This window comes from Neopelma chrysocephalum, unplaced genomic scaffold (genome assembly GCF_003984885.1).
Source record: "Neopelma chrysocephalum unplaced genomic scaffold, ASM398488v2 Primary Assembly neopelma1_25, whole genome shotgun sequence".
In the NCBI taxonomy this organism is placed as follows: Eukaryota; Metazoa; Chordata; class Aves; order Passeriformes; family Pipridae; genus Neopelma; species Neopelma chrysocephalum.
Window position 1 is genome coordinate 45,298,705 of NW_020897694.1, and position 12,056 is coordinate 45,310,760.

The following is a 12,056-nucleotide window of genomic DNA, read 5'->3' on the forward strand; positions in this document are numbered from 1 at the left end:
GCACAGGGAGAATATAAAACATTTTAAAATTTTTATCTCTCCAGTGCTAGAGAGTAAATACACTTTTTAGGCAAGCACATTTTAATAGTTTCTATTCTATGCCATAAAAGAGCATTTTTATATATCATCTTATTTAAACTCTTAATGATTTAGAATCTTTCATCATGTTTTCTCAGCCACAAGTTTCACTGGCATAGCCAAGTACAAAAGTCATCTGATTTCTCCTCATGAAAGTTCTTCTGTCACATGCTCATCACTCCTATAGGACATAGCTTCTTCTCAAACATCTTTAATGAATAGAAAAAGACTTAAGCACATGCCTGTCTTTAAGTATGAACATAAATCTTTCGGTTAGCAGAAACTCAAGGCTCTGGTAGGATTTAGTTCACTAGCAATTTTCTCTAGTATTTTAGAAAGATGATACATATTTTTGCCTTGTATACCAGTAACACATAAACTTCAAGGCAATTAAAACAGAAATTTGTCATGGTTTAGTTAGTCAAAATTGTAGGCAAGCCTTTCTCTTTCCTGAATACTCAGCCAATAAATCAATGCTTATTTACAACATCAAATTCTAATTAGTAGTATAGTTCTGTACTATTGTAATTACATATTATTACAACCGGGTTAAACTTTACCAGGCCCAAATTCATTGAATCAAGATACTGAGATAAATACTGAATTACAGTATAACATAACTTAATTGCTATATCATTCATTAAATTAATTTTCAGGAAAAATAAAACAAAACACCTTGTTTGTTCTGATACTGGATATCTGCTTAAATGTGCATGTGAATGCCTGACCAGCTTCATTAATTTACTTATTCTTATCTTTGATCAGTTTTCTCTGAATCAGTTCTTTCCTTTTCAAGTCAGTATCTTAAAGGGATTTTATCACTGTTTTTCAAAATGTTATAGATAAAAATAGAGCATTATCTGAGAAGTTACTATCAAAAACCAGGAAATTTTCTAGTTTGCACTTTTTTTTTTTGTTTCTCTCTTTAACCTGATTAGTTTTAGATATGATCAATAAGAAGCACATCCAATTAGATATTCTTATATTCAGATGTTGGTAAAATAATTAAATACATTTGTTTATCTGCTGATAACAAAATGAGGTAACAAAGTTTTTTTTCCCTGTGATGGGTCTTTGAATGAATATAAATTAAGAGAATGGGATTCTTTGAGACATAAGTTGAAGTTATTTTTAGAGTACACTATTTAAGATCAGTTTAAGAAAACACCTCTAAAAGTTATCACTGAAGAGACATCATTAAATAGCATGTGTTGGAAAGCTGGAGGGTTTGATTGTTATTTAAGGAACATGTGACATACCTGTACCCCGTAAGAAAGCAGTGACTCTGAAAAGACACATTTCAAGTAGAAAATCAGTTGACAGTGAATTCCCAGCAGGACTCTGGAGGAATATTCCTGTACCTGTAAACAAGACAGAGGGACAGAAGAACAGAAATTAGACTTGAACCCTGAATAAAGGGGATTTAAGGAGTCCAGCTTTAAAGAGCATACCAGTTGCAAGAAACAGAATCAGTTATACCAGGATTACGGTCTTCAAATAGGAGACTTGCATGCATTTTGGGATTTTTTTTTTTAAAGAATATCAGGAGATTATCATATATAATGCATAAGTATAATATTAAAAAAAAGGAGGTACTAAAGGGCTATAGAGAAGATGTCAAAGCTGTTTCAGTGATGATAAGCTGAAGACACTGCTCAGAATACAAATGAAGACACAGCCCTTCACAGTGACAGTGAGTAGTCATCACAGCAGTTAACCATTTAGTTTGCTGACTCTCTATCCCTCAAAGCCTTCAGATCAGAACTGGATATTTCCATGGAAGTTATCTCTTAGTCAAAACCAGACATTCAAGTCTGCAGGCAGTGAGGCTGGATGACAACAAGTTTTAGCTAAGCCTAGGGGTAACTTTGTGGGATGAAATTTATTAGCCTATAGAAGATGCTACCACAATGTTAACTAACCTAGTGGGCTCCTGTAAATTCTGACAGTATATATTAGGAGCTTAAATACATTGTCCTCTTTGTCATTTTACAGTGTTTGGCAGGTAAAGTTCACATGTCATCGACTGCAGGATGTTAATTAGACATTCAGTATCATTTCAGCAAAGAGAAATAACACTTCCTGTGAATCATTCCTGTACTATATTTGATTTGTCTAATTGGATCAACACTAGATAAAGCAAAGCCATCTTCATCCATATGGTGTTTAAGGCACAAATGGAACTTTAGGCAAAATCATCAGTTAGGCCTCTATTGCAAACTTTGCTGTATTACATCACAGGCACTGCTCTGAGTCTTGGGAGGTTTTAGCATTTTTTTTGAGATGCACAGCTTTGAGGAAATCTGCCATACAAAACTGATCCTACTTCTAATCATCTCAAGAAAATTCTCAGATTGGAAAAATAATCCCAGTGGAGTTAAATTTGAAACTGTTAGAAGCTAATGTTGCGATGTCCAGGATGTCTGAAGGTACAAAGGAAAATAGTTACAGCAAATGAAACCACAAGAACCTCCCCTTAGAAACAAGATTAAAAACATGTTTTTAGGAGAGTTTAATTTATTTTTCAACTACTTGCTGAAAGCTGTGGTAGTAGTAGTCTTGGCTGATGTTTTAAAACCTCTGCATTAGAAATCCCAAGAAAATGATGTCACTTGGTATATTAAAAATTATTTCAATTTACTTCACTCACTTTGCAGGTAAGTAGGGGGGGTTTTTTGTTGCTATTTATTTTAGCTCAGAATTCTCCAAACCCTAATTGATCAAGGAAGGTAATGCTAATTTATTGATCAAGGATGAAAGTGTCATTTGCTCAGTTTTAATTCATAAACTCTTCAAGCTGCTGTTTTATGGAGGAAAGCAAAAATGAGGGAAAAGAAAATATAAAATTACTTAAAGTAATAGAAATTAAAATTTAATAGGACAGAAAATTAGTTACATCTGAGTAGAAAAGTAGAAAAATATGCATTCATATCTATGCTGATATTTTTATATGGAGTTGAGCTGGACAATATATTATTTTAGGATTTTTATAAAACTGCATCTTGGAGCACTTGTAAAAGTGTATATATTCTCTTGCACCAACAAACTTAAAAGAAAAAAGTTATTTAGGATTAATTTTTTTTTATAGCCTGATAAAAACGTGTAAGGTATTTCAGATATGAGACTCTTCCTCTTCGAAAAGTTACCTACCTCTCCTTCATTCAACTGAGGTGAGACTTGTTTTCTGTGGGTAGAGAAATATCACTGTTGATGCAATGTACTGATTTTTTAAGATATTTATTTCTCACCCAAATTAAAAAGTGTGGCCTAGAAACTCTTCTGGATTATTACCATTTTAAAAAGTGTTTCATGTTAGCTTTCAGGAATCTCTTTCAATACAGACCAGTAATTTCTGAAAATACATTTCTTGTATGTTCAAATTACAGCCAGCAGTGGGCCAGAGCTTTTGGTCATGCAATACCCTGAAGATGCCAGCGTGCTCCTTAACTCCACAGTGTGGATGCTGTGTGTATTTGAGTACCCCAGTGAGGAGGACGAGGAGCCAGTCGTGTACTGGAGGAAAGGCCTTGACTTCCACAACCAGCAAAACCTCCAGTCGAGCCCCAGCACAGGCGGGCCACAGGTACACATTACAAAAAACATCATCAGGGGATTCTCCATCTTGAAACTGAGCAACGTTGACCAGAACGCCAGTAACTCCTATTTTTGTGACGTGATTCTAACACAGAAAAGCCAGGGAAAACGTGGAAATGGCACCAAGCTAACAGTGCATGGTAAGGAGTGTTTGGGAGTGATAGAAAAAGTCTTGATGTGTGCAAGGCGAATTAAATTTTCATTCAGCCTTACTCTCTTCTCTCCCACTGCTTGCCTCTGCCAGAGGAAGGGTGTGAAAGACCAGTCTACAGTCATATGAGTAGGGGAGGGTAGGCATGCCTTTTGTTTGAACTATTTATACTGCTGGACAGACAGTGAGTTTCTGCGGATCTAAACCAGTTCACTGTGAAGTAGAACTCTGACTATATATTTTATAGAATTCTAAATATTTACATATCAAAATATATGGCATCTGTTAAAATGATGTGTTTATTTTAAATACTTAGTCTCCTCCACAGATATTTGCTGAGTTTTTACACCATATTTAAAAACACCCAAATCAAGTCCATGATAATATTTTTTATCATTTTCTTCAGTCTTTATAGGCAAATGATCTCTTGAAAAATGCAGTTTGTGCTTTCTCTTCCAGTTACTCAAAAGCTGTACAGTAAACTCACAGAGTAGTGTGAGTGTTTTTATAAAGAGTGTGCATAACAGTAGGGATATGTGGAAGCAGAATTTTCTTTCTGTTTGATCGTAAAATTATTTTCAACAACTTATAACTTTTCCCCATCTTCTAATTACGAATGCAATTCCCACAATCTTGCTGGGCATATGACCTCAGTGACCAAGATACACTATTTCACGAGCCAAACTTTCTTCACATGGACCTTCCAGACAAAAGGGGCTAGCAAGTTCTAAATGCCACACAGCATCTCTCTCATTCCAGATGTGTTTAACAATCGCCCAATGCAATTCTTCAGAGCCCCCAAAAAGACAGCGGAATCAAGGAAATTCTATTGACTATTGTACCATATGTTTGTTTTAGCTTAAAAAAAGAAAAGGAAAAAAAAGTTGTCTGAGACTTTGTAAGATAACTATCATTTACATTGCTTCTCCTACACAATATTTTCCCAATTCTATTAAACTGAGAATTTTGTTTACTTTCAATTGTATAACTAATTTACAACAGGTTCAAAAATTTCATGTTTGGACTAAAAAGAAGACAAGAGATCTCCCTAGAGAAGCTTAACCTTTAAGCCTGAAAAAGAGCATAAGAAAATGTGATGAAAACAAAGTCAGCAGTGCTTTTTTAGTCAATTTTCACTAATCCTTCAAATGAAACCTTATCAGAAAAGTAACTTTTTTTCTGTTTCAAATACTTAATTTTCTTTCTCTTTCTTCCAGATTTCAAATGCAAAGACTGTAAAAGATCAGATGAGATCTGGTGGGGTTGGTTCCTTCTTCTTGGGTACACCATCTTTGTCACCACAGTTATGATAACTTTTGGTGTAAGTAATAACTTCAGAAACAAATAATACAAACCTAAAGATGGGTAGCATCCTCTGATGGAAAGAAACAATAAGCAGATTAGCCTGGATATGCACGCTCTATTTTATGTAAACTAAAGTGTTAGAGGTATAGTCCACACCCTATGAATGTTTTGAGAGCGCAGCCTTAAAGTAAAAAAAGATGAAGTTGTGACACATAGAGAAATTATATGTTTTTTTTCTGAAAATTGGGAAGATATTTTCTATGTTGCTCGCTGATCTTCTTACTTTAACTTGCAAACTAAAGAGAAAACAAATGCCTAAATGATTAGCAGTTTGAAAGACATCCTGCTCCCTTCATATTTCTGGGCTACAGCTCCTAATTTCATGAGCTCCCCCAGGCACATGATCATCTTTTGTCTTACTCATGTTCTGACCAACCAACCAGTCATGCAAGGGTTTCGTGCCCACTTCCACTCACTAATTGGTATGGGCCACTGCTGGACATTTACGTGTCCAGTAGTGCAGCACCGTGACAACTTGAAAACTTGAAAATATTTTTGCAACAGAAAAAGAAAAGGTTTGTATACAAAATTGTCTAAACCCATGGAAAGTTCTTACATTTCCCATAGTATTTTAAAAATCCTTCTCTCTTTTCTATTTGTGGCTCTGTTCCCTACTTCAGGAAAATACTTCATAATAATTTTAATCAACTACTTTTTATGGAATCAAAACCTAAAAAGCCAGTTATTAATGAATAGCTCTACTTTGATCCTGCTTGGGAATATCCTTCACATAAATGAAACCATTTAGAAGGAAATAAATCTGTGCTGAAGCAATCTGAGCTATGCCCAGAACTCAAAGCAAATCAGCATCACAAGTCTTTGAAACCATGGATGGCACTGCATTCCTGCCTAACCCTCAATAGTACAACGTGCTTTACTTACATTTACAAGGCCTCTACTTGCAAGTGTAATTCCAAGATTATAATTTATATGATACCTCAAAAACTCCTTCTGCTTCACCGACAGTGTCTCTTTTTAAAAGCTACTATAGAAGAGTCCCTTCAAGTTAACAAACATGGGCTAAATTGGACCAAGAGGGAATAGGTACCAAACTTAACAGGCTTAGGGGAAGAAAACTTAGCTCTTAAGGAATCAACACAGTTTTAAACCAGTAGTTCTTCTATGTCTAGAAAGATGGATCTTTCAGGGAACCAATGATTTCCTTCACCTTGTTCTGTCTTCCTCAGCTTGTGCTAGTTAAAGGTACTACTTAAAGGGGCTACTTCAGTGGCACTGAACCTGGCATTATGGCAACAGCTCCCTCTCTGCTGTTACTGATGCACAGCCAAGGAATTAATTATCAGATAAAACTCAGCACCAGTGACATAAGTTACAAGACTTACAAAGACATTTATGGTATCTGATTGCCCTTCTAGGTCAAATAAGGTTTGGGTTTTGTTTTCCTTAACAACCAGTTTTTAAGTACAGTTACCTCAAAGCCACAACAAAACCAGAAATGTTCACAGAGTTCAGGCAGTAGGAGACAAGATATGAGAAAGAGATGTGGTAAACAGTCAAATCTTCCTAAACATAATAGCAGTGGAAGCCTGCCAGAAGCTGTATTGCATCTGAACATACAAAGTGAGACAAGTGAGTCTCCTAAAATGAATCACTGTGAGCACAATTAGCAAGCAGTAGCAGTAAACTGGGATGGAGTTTAACTTTCTTCATAGCAGTCTGTATGGTGCTTTGTTTTGGATTTGTGGTTAAAACAATTGCTATCACAGCAGTGATTTGGCTGAACAGTGCTCGAATGGCATCAAGGTTTTCTCTCTTTCTCACTCTGCTGCTCCAGAGAGGAGGCTGTGAGTGGTCAAGAGGCTGGAAGGGGACACAGATGAGATAGCAGGCTCCAAATGACCCAAGACATATCCCATACCATATAATGTCATGATCAGCAATAAAAGCTGGGGTAAGGGAAGAAGAACAAATGGCTTATTTTGCTTTTGAGTTGCCCATTTGTCATAGACTGGCTGGGCAATTTTTGCTGGATGGAGGTGGTGAGTGATTTCCCCTGCACAACCTGTGGGTTTTTTGTTGTTTTGTTTTGTTGTTTTCTTGTCTTTTTTTTTAGCTCTCTCCTTCACCTGTTAAATTGTCTTCATATTGACAAATTAGGTTTTTTGGTTTTGTTCCTCATATTCTCTCCCCAGGCCCACTCTCGGGATGGAGAAGTGAGCAAGCAAGCAGCTCTGTAGATGCTTGGCTGCTGGCTGGGCTCAACCTACCACATAGACCAACACTGAAATTCATAAAGTTAGGAAGTTTATAACTTTTAAAGGTCATTTCTTTACTAAATGACAAATGTGTCCTGTCATGAAAATGTACATTGTGTCAAAATCAGAGTGTAAACTAATGAAAGTGGGACTGGATGACTCAAAGGTCCTTTGGCCCTTACAGTCCACTGCTAAAATCCAGCATGTCATGGCTGGTTAAAGCCTTCAGGGAGCTTCTGTACAGAACTCCGGAAGAAGTCTGACTTGCCTTTTCTGAGTCTAAAACCCACTCAGCTGTTGCCTGGTTTCTTAATTCTGCCAAACCTTCTCGGGGATTCCAAGTCCAGACTAAGGCACAGCAAGGCACTATCCCAATGAAACCTGTGCCTGATAACTGTGTCATTACAGTGGCACTTGGGGATCCTCCCCAAAAGAAGACATCTATCTCCAAAAAACCCTGTCTGTACTACCTAAGAATCAAAAATGAATGAAAATGTCTCTCCCAGCTGTAGGGATACATACAATTTTGGAAGAATTTGTAACGGAAAGTTAGGAACTCTGTTTTTGCTAGGAAGGCTTTCTGCCTAAACAGTAACTCTTTCTCAAAAGCAGTTTCAATGCTTCCCTCCCCCCTCCCCACACAGCAAGAGAAGCTCTCAGCCTCTCTGTCTGATATGTGAGAGGAGAAAGATAGCCCTAACAGAGATGCACAGAGGTCTTGGGAAGGAGGGGGACAGAGAGGATAAAAGAGGCCCTGAGGGGGGCAGGAACTTCCCTTTTTTCCCCTGCAGTGTGCTGCATCGCATCGTAAAAAAGTCGTCCTTGCATCTGAAATAAAGCTTTTTTTCAATCCTTCCACTTCCTTGGCATTCTTGGGAAGAATACTGAGCATGTTTACCTTACACAGCACTCCTATTCCCTACTGGGAATTGGACAAGCATTCCATGAAATCACTGGTACACAGTCAGACATACTTTCTGCTTGTTTCTTGAGTACAATATGAATTGCCCTTACTGTGATACCTGCAAAGGCTTAGAATTCATCATATAAGATTGTAATTCACTGAAATTAATTAATCTAATGCTGTTAGGTATTTGTTCTTAATAATTTTAAACCAAAATGTACCATAATTATTCTGCTGTATCGTAATGGCACACATCTGACCATATTCCACTTGTTTATTAAGTTAGAACCAAATAAACTATAAACCAATAAGGTATTAGTAACTTAGTTTACATATTACTAACATTTTTACTACTAATAATAATAGTAGTTAATAGTCTAACAATTTATGAAGGTGTAAAGTTAGTATTTTCACATTTCATTTTGACTGCAATATCCATAACAACTTTTAAACCAATTCAGAATAAGCAATGGACTGCTATACCAGTAAAGGTATCCATCTGTTCTCTAAACTGCCTAACTATATGTGTTGTGGACTATTGCAACAGATTCATCAATGCTGTACAAAGTGCAAGAATGAGTCAAGATACACAGAGAGCAGTGCTACCCTGCAAAGTGAATGGATTTATGAACTGCCACCAAGACCAGTTAATAATGGGTTTAATCAAGAATATGAAGACATGTCAATAATAAGAACTTTAAGTGACACTGGAAGGAAAATTATATGAAAAAGAAGGTGTGTGCAGTAACCAAGAGATGAGCATGTGTGGTGTGTGCTAATCCTATCAAGGTAGAAAAGAAACGTACACACAAATCTCTTCAGTAACATGGAATGTTTTTTGTTCATGTACTTATTTCAAGTTAAAGAAGTTTTCACTCCATGCAGCTACAACTGAAATGACCTTTCGTGTATGTAACTATCATCAAAATACTGTAAATGCTAAAGGTATTCAAACCTCTTGTCAATGCCAACATATCTGACCATATACACTGGGTTTTTTTCTATTTCAAACACAAGAACACCGTCACAATTTTATTTTTACCCAGGTTAAGGCAGCTTCTTTGATTTAAAAATGCAGTTCTGTAACACAGTATCTGCCCGCTGTAGTGACAGATTGACAGAGAGGAATTCCTCACATGCTCCCAGTGCACTGTCTGCCTTATTTCTAATTCCTTTCAAATCCCCCACATTTACAAATCCCTACAATTCCTCCTACTCTTAGCTATTTAGCCAGCTATGCCACCTTGTAATGCATGTTCCAACAGAATGAAAATACCTAATGTGGTTTTAAAAGTCATAACTTACATGTTTTTAAAGAAATATTAATTACCGAAATAATCTTGACAGGTAGATAGGCTACATAGTTTACTGCTGTAGGGCTTAAGTTTATTGCTTATGTGCCATATCTAAGACTGTAATAGAAATTACTTGGATCCAAAATGTGTCTTCTAAACTTGACTTACAGTGCTTAGAATAGTTGTGGAATCTAAGTAAATAACAACAATACAACTAAATTGCATAGAAGGAGATTACCATAATTTGCATAGTAATTAAGTACTTGAGGAAATGCAACCTTGGTATAGTTACGTATGTGTGACTTGAAGGAAATGAATACTTTGACAAAATATTTAAATTACTGCATTTTTTTCCCCAGTCAAATATTTCAAGCTGAATACTGTGTTTCAAATTTGCTTATCACTGTAAATATATTTTGTGAATGGAAACAGTTCATAGAATAAAATGACAAAAGTTACAGCCTTATACATTAATTGTGTAGTATGAACTGGGTACACACTGCTCACTGGATCAACTTCATCACTAGCCATTTTTTGTGAAATATTTCCTTTCCACATCAGTAAAGATGCCAAATAATTACAAGAAATTGATCTGACCATTTGACTGCTTTTGGTGAAAATGCTGGCTACTACACTTAGAGTGAAATATGACTTTCAAAGGGACAGATAGGCTGTGTTTGAACATCTGGATGGGGGAAAACAGTTATGAAGATTTTTTTTTATTTATTATTATTATTTTTATTATTATTTGGACATTGAGAACTAAACAATGGTCTTCCCTCCTCCTCTACCTAAACTGGAACTAACTCCACCTGCAGTCATACATATTTAGGTTTCCAGAGTGAGTAAATCAAACTTTAATTGTGGGTGTAAATACATAGTTCATTTCTTTTCCAGCAAAAAGAAGCACTTGATATTTCCTCTTTTGAGACTCTTTTAAAAATAAAATCGTTACTGCATATAATACATGCCTCTTAATTTTAAAAGTAAAATTAAAAATTGGGTTAAATATTAAGGGGTTAAATACAGGGAATGTTTATATATTTAACACAGAGTTTTAGAGGGCAAAGATACAGACATTCCATCCTTTTAAATGTGAAGTGTGAACTCCATCTGAGCCACAGATGCAGTTCTGTGAAGAACTGAAGGCAACAGTCACTGAACCAAAGTCACCTCTAAGTACACGAAGCACAAAGAGGACAATGCATTCAGTAAAACCCTTCAGCTCTGACCTTTTGTCAAAAAAACAAGAAGAATTCATACCTAATGTAGCAGGCACAACTAGAAGGTGCATTTAAAAAACCATCTAATTCAGATAACATATATACTTAGATTTAGTTCTTTTCTTTCCACTTTATAACACTGCCTCCACTTCAGATCAATGGTCCTTCAAATGAAGGTCAATGGGATTTCTGCAGTTTTTCACACACTTCTCAGGGGCAGCTGAAAGCTGCTTCCAAAGAAATTGGACATAAACTTCTACTCTGAAAGATTAAAAATTCAGACAGTTCTGGGGAACTGAAAAGACATATTATGTAATACGTTCTACCACCTAACACCAACAGCACGAAGACATTATTTGTCATGTTCCAGTCAGCAATGCCATTGATTTTTATGGAAGCCTAGCACAGAATGAAACAATAGGACCAAATTCAGAATGAGTGTAGAACACAAAAATTCACAATATTAGATGTGTGAAATATCCCTTTTTTTTGATTTACACTTTTTTTTTTTAAGTGCACATTGTAGTGTTAAGGAAACCAATATTTACATGAAATGTTGATCCTGCAGTAAGTCAAAGAATCACAGAACTACTGGTTATAGGGGTCCTATGCAGATCATGTATTCTAACACCTCTACTGAAGATAGAGCAGGTTGTCCAAGACCTTATTCAGGCTTTTGAATATCTACAAGGAACGAGACTCCACAGCCTTTGTGGGCAACCTATGCCACTCACTCTCACACTAAAGTGTTTCCTGATGTTTTGACGGACCCTCTTGTGTTCCATGTTGTGCCCAATTGCCTCTGATCCTGTCCCTGAGCACCACTGAAAAGAACCTGGCTCCATCTTCTTCAGGTATTTATAAAAATTGTTAAGATCCCCTTGATTCTTCTCCAGGATACACAATCACAGCTTTCCCAGCCTCTCACATATCAGACGCTCCAGTCCTTAATTGTCTTCATGGGCCTGCAGTGGACTCACTCCAGAAATTCCGTAACATTCTTGTACCGGGGAACGCAGGACGGGACAAAGCACTCCAGATGTGGTTTAGCCTCTTCCGTGTAGAGAGGAAGGATCACTGCTGGCAATGCTCTGCCTAAGGCAGGGCAGATACTGTTGGCCACCTTTGCCTTGAAAGTATATTGCTGGCTCATGGTCTTTTTGTTGTCCTTCAGTATCTCCTCAGGTCCTTCTGTGCAAAGCAGATGCAGGAACTTGCATGTTTCTTTGT